The sequence below is a fragment of the Schistocerca piceifrons genome, chromosome 6, assembly GCF_021461385.2.
Source record: "Schistocerca piceifrons isolate TAMUIC-IGC-003096 chromosome 6, iqSchPice1.1, whole genome shotgun sequence".
In the NCBI taxonomy this organism is placed as follows: domain Eukaryota; kingdom Metazoa; phylum Arthropoda; class Insecta; order Orthoptera; family Acrididae; genus Schistocerca; species Schistocerca piceifrons.
The window spans coordinates 445,694,446-445,706,513 of NC_060143.1; positions in this window are offsets into that span (position 1 = coordinate 445,694,446).

The window sequence follows — 12,068 nt, forward strand, 5'->3', positions numbered from 1 at the left end:
CTTCGGGTTTGCTGCCGGATCCTAAAATCAACTTGACTGGCTATTTCGGCGATCTAGCTGGTCGCCATCTTCAGGAAAATGCTGCTTCTGCTGATGAGTCCCGCTGAGAACAGTTCTCAGCGGGACTCGTCAGCAGAAGCAGCATTTTCCTGAAGATGGCGACCAGCTAGATCGCCGAAATAGCAAGTCAAGTTGATTTTGGGATCCGGCAGCAAACCCGAAGAGACTTTCAAGACATATTACGCCGGGAAAGCCTACGTAATCACAATAAGAAGACTTTACTTACGCTGCGTCTGCCAGTAATAATAAAGAGTAAATGTAATTGAACTGGAGGCGAAGGAGCCAAGTTAAGTTACGTTTTTTTTAAAAAAAATTTAGAAATAAAGTGTTCAACTAATCTTCGAGTTTTATATACATGTCATTTAGGATTCTTGCCACCGGCCAATGCACGTTCTCTCCTTCCTCGTTTGTGTTTATGGTGACTCCCACAGTAGCCGACTCAACAAATAGTAATTGTTAATCACTTAAATTCCTGCCAATGAGGTGAGTATGTACGAAGTTACGTTATATCCGACCATGTCTCTTCTGTAAGGCAGAGTAGAACTGACGAGAATGTTATTTTATATACTCCTTCCTCTTTAGGAAGGAAAAACGTTTTAAGTTTTTCGCATAGTACAAAAAGTATAAAAAGAAGAATCACTTTAATTTTATCAATATTGTTACATTTAATTTACTTCACTAAGAAATACTCCTTTTATTGGTTGAAAACAGTCTTGGTCGCAATTTTAATTTTTTTTTTATTTTTCAACGACGCGTTTCGCCTTATTTAGACATCTTCAGGTTATCTTTTCTAGATGGACGCGAGAGGCACCAAGATCTGCATTACGTCTTCCTGTTCACAGGAACGAGAAACAGTAAGGTGGGGGCTCAGCAATGGAAATGCGTCGTTGAAAAATAAAAGGAACTAAAATTGCAACCAAGACTGTTTTTAACCAATACTGTTAAGCACTGGTTTGCTGTATGCCACATATGGATTGGAAGAATTTCTAAATACTCCTTTTCTTTATTGATCCCGTTTCTAAAGGGAAACAGATAACTGGAACGGAAATTACTAACCCTAAAACCTGGTATTTTTTTCTTGATTTGCTTTATTTCTATGAAAATAAATTGTAAAATGGGTATTTCAGTCAGAGAGTGCTTGCCCGTAGATGATTAAGTTTCTCGACACGAGTGTCAAATAAGCGCACACTTCGTCACAGGGTTATTTGGTAACCGTGATAGCGTTACGGAGATGTTTAGCAAACTCAAGTGGCAGACTCTGCAAGAGAGGCGCTCTGCATCGCGGTGTAGCTTGCTCGCCAGGTTTAGAGAGGGTGCGTTTCTGGATGGGGTATCGAATATATTGCTGCCCCCTACTTATACCTCCCGAGGAGATCACTAATGTAAAATTAGAGAGATTCGAGCGCGCAAGGAGGCTTTCAGACAGTGGTTCTTCCCGCGAACCATACGCGACTGGATCAGAAAAGGAAGGTAATGACAGTGGCACGTAAAGTGCCCTCCGCCACACACCGTTGGGTGGCTTGCGGAGTATAAATGTAGATGTAGATGCAGATGCTGTACAGCGAAGTTTTGTTTCACTTACGTTTACACCATCTTCCCATTGTCTTTCCAATAAAATGATTCATCCCGTCATAATGAGTGAAATATTGTGCTGAAGAATATGGTAATACGTTAGTAATACCAACTGCAGAACTTTGATGTTAAGCATTCCCGGGAAAATTAGTTATCGAGGAGATGTGTGTTGTGAAATGACAAAATGTTTGTTATTCTATACCATGTCTGAGCGCGTGGGTTACGTGCGAGGCTGCCTGCGGGCACGTGTGTCGTGCGGGTATGATACGCGTGCAGCGCGCATTCTCTTACTCGCGAACAGGAGCCAAGATTGTCTACGATACACCATTGACAGCTGACCCTGTAAGTCAAGTTAATATTCTCTGCATTGTCGTAATTATTACAGTGTGACAAGGCGATGAAACGTTACCACACAGAATAACATGTGCGTGGAATTTTCTCGACTGTTGCCTTAAAGAACAATCTTATGGTATACGAAAGTCTCATCGAATGAAAAAAACAATAATAGTTACCTTACAAAATTTTGTCATGAAGAAAAGCAAACGAATTTACGTGAGGACGTACGCTTTTATGGGCCACCTCGTTTCCTAAGATTTTGCATGTTTTTATGACAGTTGAAAAACCGTTCTAAAATAAGACGCGACACAATTAGAGTGCTTTGCAAAAATATGGTACATTGCCTTAATCGCAACCCAGCTACGCCAGGAAGGATTTATACTGCCGATGTCCCAACCCATGTGACCTCTGACTATTAACTGTTTTTACAACAACCTCCGTAACGCCACGTATTTGGCACATTGTTGTAGCAGATTAGTGCAGTGCAAGAAGCAGTTTATCACTGGTATTTCCTGTTTGATGCTGTCTTGTTTCACTTGCTCCTTATGAAAGCAAGAACACCAGATTTTGCCCGCCCGGCTAGCCGAGCAGTCTAAAGCGCCGCTTACCGAGCGGGAAGGCGTGCCGGTCCTCGGCACGAATCTACCTGGAGGACTAGTGTCGAGGTCCGGTGTGCCGGCCAGCCTGTGGATGGTTTTTAAGGCGGTTTTGCATCTACCTTGGCAAATACGAGCTGTATCCACTTACGCGTACACCATAATTACTCTACCACGCAAACATTTGGTCCACTGGGGGCCAACCTCTGGGTTCGGTGTGGTGTTGCGGTGTGGTGGGTGGACTGCTGTGGCCTGTTGTGGGAGGTTGTGAACCATTGAGAGCTACGGCGGGACGAAGCTTTTCCGTAGTTTCCAGGTGCCCAGTTTAATACACACACACACACACACACACACACACACACATACACACACACACACACACAAACCAGATCTTTGACCAATCATTACAGGAGCTCCGCCAGTTCCAGCCAACGAACGTTTTTCCAACAAGGCTCATGTTTGACCATAAAGTTTCCTATGCTGGAAAATATGTAGTCGCCTTAGTTGTATCGTGCATTCACACTACATCAAGCAGTTCCTTCATCAATTTAAATTCAGCGTCAATAACTCTCACAAATACCGCAAGCTGAGCTGCATCCGTAACAACTGTGCTTTAATCCAAAACCTAACCTTTGAGTTGAATTTTTCCACTTCGTTGGCCATTTTTTTCCAAGCTGTTCTCCGTGAAAGAAGAACTGTTCTAAAAGCCGAAAGAGTCACTACACACAAGGTTGTTGTGGCAGAAACAAAATGATCTTTAACAAATTCTCGCCGGCCGCTGTGACCGAGCGGTTCTACGCGCTTCAGTCCGAACCGCGCTGCTGCTACGGTCGCAGGTTCGAATCTTGCCTCGGGCATGGCTGAGTGTGATGTCCTTAGGTTGTTGTTGTTGTGGTCTTCAGTCCTGAGGCTGGTTTGATGCAGCTTTCTATGCTACTCTATCCTGTGCAGTCTTCTTCATCTCCCAGTACCTTGCAACCTACGTCCTCAATTATTTGCTTGAGGTATTCCAATCTCTGTTTTCCTCTACAGCTTTTGCCCTCTACAGCTCCCTCTAGTACCATGGAATTCATTCCCTCCTGTCTTAGCAGATGTCCTATCATCCAGTCCCTTCTCCTTATCAGTGTTTTCCACATATTCCTTTCCTCTCCGATTCTGCGTAGAACCTCCTCATTCCTTACCTTATCAGTCCACCTAATTTTCAACATTCTTCTATAGCACCACATCTCAAATGCTTCGATTCTCTTCTCTTCCGGTTTTCCCACAGTCCACGTTTCACTACCATACAATGCTGTACTCCAGACGTACATCCTCAGAAATTTCTTCCTCAAATTAAGGCCGGTATTTGATATTAGTAGACTTCTCTTGGCCAGAAATGCCTTTTTTGCCATAGCGAGTCTGCTTTTGATGTCCTCCTTGCTCCGTCCGTCATTGGTTATTTTACTGCCTAGGTGGCAGAATTCCTTAACTTCATTGACTTCGTGACCATCAATCCTGATGTTAAGTTTCTCACTGTTCTCATTTCTACTACTTCTCATTACCTTAGTCTTTCTCCGATTTACTCTCAAACCATACTGTGTACTCATTAGACTGTTCATTCCATTCAGGATAGCAATGTCATCAGCGAATCGTATCATTGATATCCCTTCACCTTGTATTTTAATTCCACTCCTGAACCTTTCTTTTATTTCCATCATTGCTTCCTCGATGTACAGATTGAAGAGTAGAATCGAAAGGCTACAGCCTTGTCTTACAACCTTCTTAATACGAGCTCTTCGTTCTTGATCGTCCACTCTTATTATTCCCTCTTGGTTGTTGTACATACTGTATATGACCCGTCTCTACCTATAGCTTACCCCTACTTTTCTCAGAATCTCGAACGGCTTGCACCATTTTATATTGTCGAACGCGTTTTCCAGGTCGACAAATACTATGAAAGTGGTTTGATTTTTCTTTAGCCTTGCTTCCATTATTGGCCCTAACGTCAGAATTGCCTCTCTCGTCCCTTTACTTTTCCTAAAGCCAAACTGATCGTCACCTAGCGCATTCTCAATTTTCTTTTCCATTCTACTGTATATTATTCTTCTAAGCAGCTTCGATGCATGAGCTGTTAAGCTGACTGTGCGATAAATCTCGCACTTGTCAGCTCTTGCCGTCTTCGGAATTGTGTGGATGATGCTTTTCCGAAAGTATGAAGGTATGTCGCCAGACTCATATATTCTACACACCAACGTGAATAGTCGTTTTGTTGCACTTCCCCCAATGATTTTAGAAATTCTGATGGAATATTATCTATCCCTTCTGTCTTATTTGACCGTAAGTCCTCCAAAGCTCTTTTAAATTCCGATTCTAATACTGGATCCCCTGTCTCTTCTAAATCGACTCCTGTTTCTTCTTCTGTCACATCAGACAAATCTTCTCCCTCATAGAGGCTTTCAATGTATTCTTTCCACCTATCTGCTCTCTCCTCTGCATTTAACAGTGGAATTCCCGTTGCACTTTTAATGTTACCACCGTTGCTTTTAATGTCACCAAAGGTTGTTTTGACTTTCCTGTATGCTGAGTCTGTTCTTCCGACAATCATATCTTTTTCGATGTCTTCACATTTTTCCTGCAGCCATTTCGTCTTAGCTTCCCTGCACTTCCTATTTATTTCATTCCTCAGCGACTTGTATTTCTGTATTCCTGATTTTCCCGGAACATGTCTGTACTTCCTCCTTTCATCAATCAACTGAAGTATTTCTTCCGTTACCCATGGTTTCTTCGCAGCTACCTTCTTCGTACGTGTGTTTTTCTTCCCAACTTCTGTGATGGCCCTTTTTAGAGATGTCCATTCCTCTTCAACTGTACTGCCTACTGCGCTATTCCTTATTGCTGTATCTATAGCATTAGAGAACTTCAAACGTATCTCGTCATTCCTTAGTACTTCCGTATCCCACTTCTTTGCGTATTGATTCTTCCTGACTAATGTCTTGAACTTCAGCTTACTCTTCATCACTACTATATTGTGATCTGAGTCTATATCTGTTCCTGGGTACGCCTTACAGCCCAGTATCTGATTTCGGAATCTCTGTCTGACCATGATGTAATCTAATTGAAATCTTCCCGTATCTCCCGACCTTTTCCAAGTATACCTCCTCCTCTTGTGATTCTTGAACAAGGTATTCGCTATTACTAGCTGAAACTTGTTACAGAACTCAATTAGTCTTTCTCCTCTTTCATTCCTTGTCCCAAGCCCATATTCTCCTGTAACCTTTTCTTCTACTCCTTCCCCTACAACTGCATTCCAGTCGCCCATGACTATTAGATTTTTGTCCCCCTTTCAATATCCTCATACACTTTCTCTATCTGTTAATCTTCAGCTTGCGACGTCGGCATGTATACCTGAACTATCGTTGTCGGTGTTGGTCTGCTGTCGATTCTGATTAGAACAACCCGGTCACCGAACTGTTCACAGAAACACACCCTCTGCCCTACCTTCCTATTCATAACGAATCCTACACCTGTTATACCATTTTCTGCTGCTGTTGATATTACCCGATACTCATCTGACCAGAAATCCTTGTCTTCCTTCCACTTCACTTCACTGACCCCTACTATATCTAGATTGAGCCTTTGCATTTCCCTTTTCAGATTTTCTAGTTTCCCTACCACGTTCAAGCTTCTGGCATTCCACGCCCCGACTCGTAGAACGTTATCCTTTCGTTGATTATTCAATCTTTTTCTCATGGTAACCTCCCCCTTGGCAGTCCGCTCCCGGAGATCCGAATGAGGGACTATTCCTGTAATGTTTTGCCAATGGAGAGATCATCACGACACTTCTTCAAATCCAGGCCACACGTCCTGTGGATACACGTTACGTGTCTTTAATGCAGTGGTTTCCATTGCCTTCTGCATCCTCATGTCGTTGATCATTGCTGATTCTTCCGCCTTTAGGGGCAATTTCCCACCCCTAGGACAAGAGAGTGCCCTGAACCTCTATCCGCTCCTCCGCCCTCTTTGACAAGGCCGTTGGCAGAATGAGGCTGACTTCTTATGACGGAAGTCTTCGGCTGATTATTTATCAAAATTTAGGCAGTGACGGGGATCGAACCCGGAACTGAAAACGTTTTGATCATGAATCAAAGACGCTACCCCTAGACCACGGGTACCTCCCCGTAGAACCAAATGGCGGAATCGTCTCTCAGCATGCTTAGTGTATTCATCTCTTGGTCTCCCTCTACGATTTTTACCGTCCACGCTGCCCTCCGATACTAAACTGGAGATCCCTCGATGTTTTAGAACATGTCCTACCTACCGATCTCTTCTTCTAGTCAAATTGTGGCACAAGCTCCTCTTCTCCCCAATTCTATTCAATACCTCCTCATTAGTTATATGATCTACCCATCTAATCTTCAGCATTTTTCTGTAGCACCACATTTCGAAAGCTTCTATTCTCTTCTTGTCTAAACTATTTATCGTCCACGTTTCACTTTCATACATGGCTACACTCCAAACAAATACTTTCAGATACGACTTCCTGACATTTAAATCTATACTCGAAGTTAACAAATTTTTCCTCTTCAGAAACACTTTCCTTGCCATTGCCAGACTACATTTTATATCCTCTCTACTTCGACCATCATCGATTATTTTGCTCCCCAAATATCAAAACTCCTTTACTACTTTAAGTGTCTCATTTCCTAATCTAATTCCCTCAGCATCACCCGACTTAATTCGACTACATTCCATTATCCTCGTTTTGCTTTTGTTGATGTTCATCTTATACCCTAATTTCAAGACACAGTCCATTCCGTTCAATTGCTCTTCTAAGTCCTTTGCTGTCTCTGACAGAATTACAATGTCGTCGGCGAACCTCAAACTTTTTATATCTTCTCCATTGATTTTAATACCTACTACGAACTATTCTTTTGTTTCCTTTATTGCTTGCTCAATATACAGATTGAATAACATCGGGGATAGGCTATAACACTGTCTCACTCCCTTCCCAACCACTGCTTCCCTTTCATACCCCTCGACTCTTGTAACTGACATCTGCTTTCTGTACAAATTGTAAATAGCTTTTCGCTCCCTGTATTTTTCCCCTGCCACCTTCAGAATTTGAAAGAAAGGATTCCAATTAACTTTCTCAAAAGCTTTCTCTAAGTCTACAAATGCTAGAAAAGTAGGTTTGCATTTCCTTAATCTTTCTTCTAAGATAAGTCGTAGGGTCAGTATTGGCTCGCGTGTTCCAACATTTCTACGGAATCCAAACTGATCTTCCCCGAGGTCGGCTTCTATCAGTTTTTCCATTCGTCTGTATAGAATTCGTGTTAGTATTTTGCAGCTGTGACTTATTAAACTGATAGTTCGGTAATTTTCACATCTGTCAACACCTGCTTTCTTTGGGATTGGAATTATTATATTCCTCTTGAAGGCTGAGGGTATTTCGCCTGTCTCATACATCTTGCTCATCAGATGGTACAGTTTTGTCAGGACTGGCTCTCCCAAGGTTGGCAGTAGTTCTAATGGAATGTTGTTTACTCCGGGTGCCTTGTTTCGACTCAGGTCTTTCAGTGCTCTGTCAAACTCTTCACGCAGTATCAATTCCCATTTCATCTTCGTCTACATCCTCTTGCATTTCCGTAATATGGTCCTCAAGTACATCGCCCTTGTATAGACCCTCTATATACTCCTTCCACCTTTCTGTTTTCCCTTCTTCGCTTAGAACTGGGTTTCCATCAAAGCTCTTGATATTCATGCAAATGGTTCTCCTTTCTCCAAAGGTCTCTTTAATTTTCCTGTAGGCAGTATCTATCTTACCCCTAGTGAGATAAGCCTCTACATCCTTACATTTGTCCTCTAGCCATCCCTGCTTAGCCGTTTTGCAGTTCCTATCGATATCATTTTTGAGACGTTTGTATTCCTTTTTGCCTGCTTCATTTAGTGCATTTTTAAATTTTCTCGTTTCATCCTTAGGTTAGTTAGGTTTAAATAGTTCTAAGTCTAGGGGACTGATGACCTCAAATGTTAAGTAGTATAGTGCTTAGAGCCACTTGAACCATTTTTTAACAAATTCTCCATTGTTGAATGGACGCTCTGTTTGGTTATTCTAAGGGATTTATGATAGGTCATTTTCAATGCACTGTGATTGTGGATTACGCGGCTATCTTCCTGTAAATACGTTAAAAGGCAGTCCTAAATTAGAGAGGGCAAAACCACACAATGCTGCATGAATAATAGTAGCATTTTCAAGAAACAACGTATATCTATATGTACTTTTCTCTTTCTCACTTTCCTGTTTTATCTCGAAAAGTTTAGCCTTCTTTTCCTCAGTAATCAAAATGATCACGAATTTCTCATGGTATTGAAAATGTCGCTTCACATGATACTTCGTCCATGCCGATTACGTAGCATTACGAGACAGACATTGATTGCCAGCTTTTGTGTTTCAATAAAACCCTTTTCCCACTTCGGGTTGCAGAATAAGGATTCGACCCATTTTCGTTTGGAGGATCTTCAACTCTCCACAGCCATTTTCTTCTCCCTAATTTTAGACTACCACGAAAGCCAAAGAGACTTCGTTCGACATCGGCAACAATAATAACAGGAAGCAAAGAGGCGCGTCTTGCTGCGCGCGCATCAATGAGATGCAGACAGGTGAAAGGGGCTGACATCGCCGGCGTGTAAGCATTGAGGCTAGTCACCGGCACCCGCGCCCGCACTAGCTCATTTGCCCACCCCTGGTCTAAATTTATTATGTATTTTTTCACGTTCTTATTCTGTGTTCTTTCAATAATCCTTCATTGTAGAGAATTTACAACTTAGCAGGTAATTTTTAAATAATGTTTTCCTGGCAATCTCGTTGGCAGTTTTAGGCAATTTTTATTACGCTAATGACAATTTCCACTGAATATTTTCACAGTGAGAGGTTCGAATTGAAATGAGGAAATTAAACCATAGGGAGCAGTTTTCAGCAGTAGTACTTCAGCGATGCGTCGATTTAATGGGGGAAAAATGGAATATCCGACACTGCAGACTGCGTGGTGAGTCAGTGCTTACTTCAAATGCACCGTTTAAGGTCGACATGTCATTTCGATTTTTGTGAGTTAGCGATGCGCACGTGAGAGATGTTTGGTGTTGCTGTGGCGCAGTCTTTGCCTCAGCACAATCTGATATATCCTTAGTAGAACTGTGGTAGTTGATGTATGTATTTAGTAGTGCTGTGTTGACTTGTGATTGTATCTGTTAGATGAAGAAATATTTATTGTAAAAGATAGCAAGGATGAATACATGTACATACTCAAACGCGAAAGGAATATAAATTTTTAATAATTTTATGTTTTTGAAGAGAAGACGTCCGAATTAAGACTGCAGCACTGCGGACCTAATTTGTAGAAATGATCACTGGCAGGTAGTTAACCTTGTTCACTTGCTCAGAGCTGAGAGAAAGACAACCCCACTTCACTGAGCTATTCCTTGACATATTAACTGATTAAGCTTTTTTTGTAAATTCTCTTTTAACATTGTACCCTTTCATATCAATGTTCACTTTTTTAAGTGTAGTATTGTTCACACCATTGTTATGTGAAGATCATCTGTCTTTTTGAGTACATACTTTATTCTAAAACCGTTGTTTTTGTATATCATTTCATACGAATACTCACTCTAACCATTCTACTGTTTAAAGCTATGACCACATTTCACCAAGTGATATACAACAGTTTGAATATTCATTTAGAAACAGAAATCTACATTGGACTTTGCCTACTTGCTGTTTGCTGTCGTGAATTCGAGAAACCTGCAACGACATTGTCAAGACGCGAGGTAAGTGGAAATTTTGATTAGGGCCAGATAATTGCTTAACTTCAGCTAGGCATTTAATAAATACAAAGTTAAGTTGTCTTCGGATCAGTTAGAATTCAGTTCGAATTAGGTTCTGTTTAGTCAAAGGTTAGCGTACGAGCTTAAGTTGGATAATAGTTTTTGAGTACGTAGTTTTGGTAGTACGTTGACTTTTTATAGAGTGGGAGGTAAATTTGGGTTAAATTTCGTACAGGAACACGTAGTTCGTTGATTCTTTTGATAATACATACGCAGATAGTGTTGGATTTCTCGAAAGCAAAAAATAATGCTGCCCTAAATTTACTAATGTTGTGCTCCGTATTGAGGCAATTCATCTAAAATTACGTGTTCAATTTGTGAAATTTTATGTCGTGTGACGATTATCGATTACTTTATTACGTATAAACATTTGGCACAATAGTACAGGTCCTGCGTGAATTTGATTCATTGTTGAGTATTTGGGTGCACGATAGTACAGATTTTGTTTGTTTGTTTGTTTCCTCACTGAAGCAATTTTGTTTTACCAAGAAATAGAATTTCATCATGTTTTGCACAACAGGAAACAGTATGGAAGTCCGTCGTAGCACAAGACAAAGGAGGGTGTTACAAAACAACAAGTCAGTACAGGATGTGATAAACCACCTTGTCCAATTAGCAGCCACCCTGTCACTCTAGGAAGCTGCGCGGATCAACAATTATTAAACAGTTTAGCGAACAAGAACGAAACAGGACAAAAGATGAGTAATGAACGCGCAAATTCTGAAGTTGAGTCGGTCGGCGATAATTCGCCACAGGCTAGCGAAGGCTTAAACAGTATTCGTCACAGGTGTGCGGCGTTCTACACCTGGAAACATATACATCAGAACCAGGTTTTGCCTCAATGTCTATTCAACGAACACAACCTACATCATCTTCAGTGAACAGTTTTGTAGAACCACACAGTGTGGATCCTAAAAATTTTCTAGAATCAATTCGTCAGATGCGTAAAGAAATACAAGATCAAATCGACAAATCACAGGAAGAAAATACTAAATCACTTGCAGAAGAAATATGAAAATCAAAGGAAGAGAACAGAAATTCGCAGAAAGAGAACAAAAAATCACAGGAAAAATACAGAAAATCACAGGAAGAAATGGAATTGAAAATACAGAATGTGTCTATTGAGATTAGGAAAAAAAAATTAGAAATGACCTTCAACCAGTTATTAGCAACGAGTTTGTTTGTGTGGCCATTCTCCGCAGCAAGCACAGAAATATTTGTCTTGCAAATAAAAAACGCCTTCTCTTGCTGCACTGTATTTTATTTCTCTCCGATGCGTTTCACCTTTCTTCACTTCAACACATCCGTGTGATCTAGACTGTTTTGTTTTACATGTTATTCACATAAAAAAGGAGATGTGAACTCTTTCAAGTGTCACCCTGTAGGCATATCCGCTGGTGGCTCAGAAGTCCAATGCGACAGCAGACTTGGCGCCCATAAGCGAGGCAAATGCATCGCTCCAGCAGGACGGTTACTCGTAAGTTCATGTGTGCGAAATCGTTTTGCAGCAAGTTGTTAAGCCATACTTGGTAGTGCATCTTGCTTCCATTTGCAGTCAGTTTCCTCCATTTGCTGCGATCGTCAGCGAATTCCTCCCACTTATCGCTGTCAATATTAAATGCGCGCATATCATGCTCGACG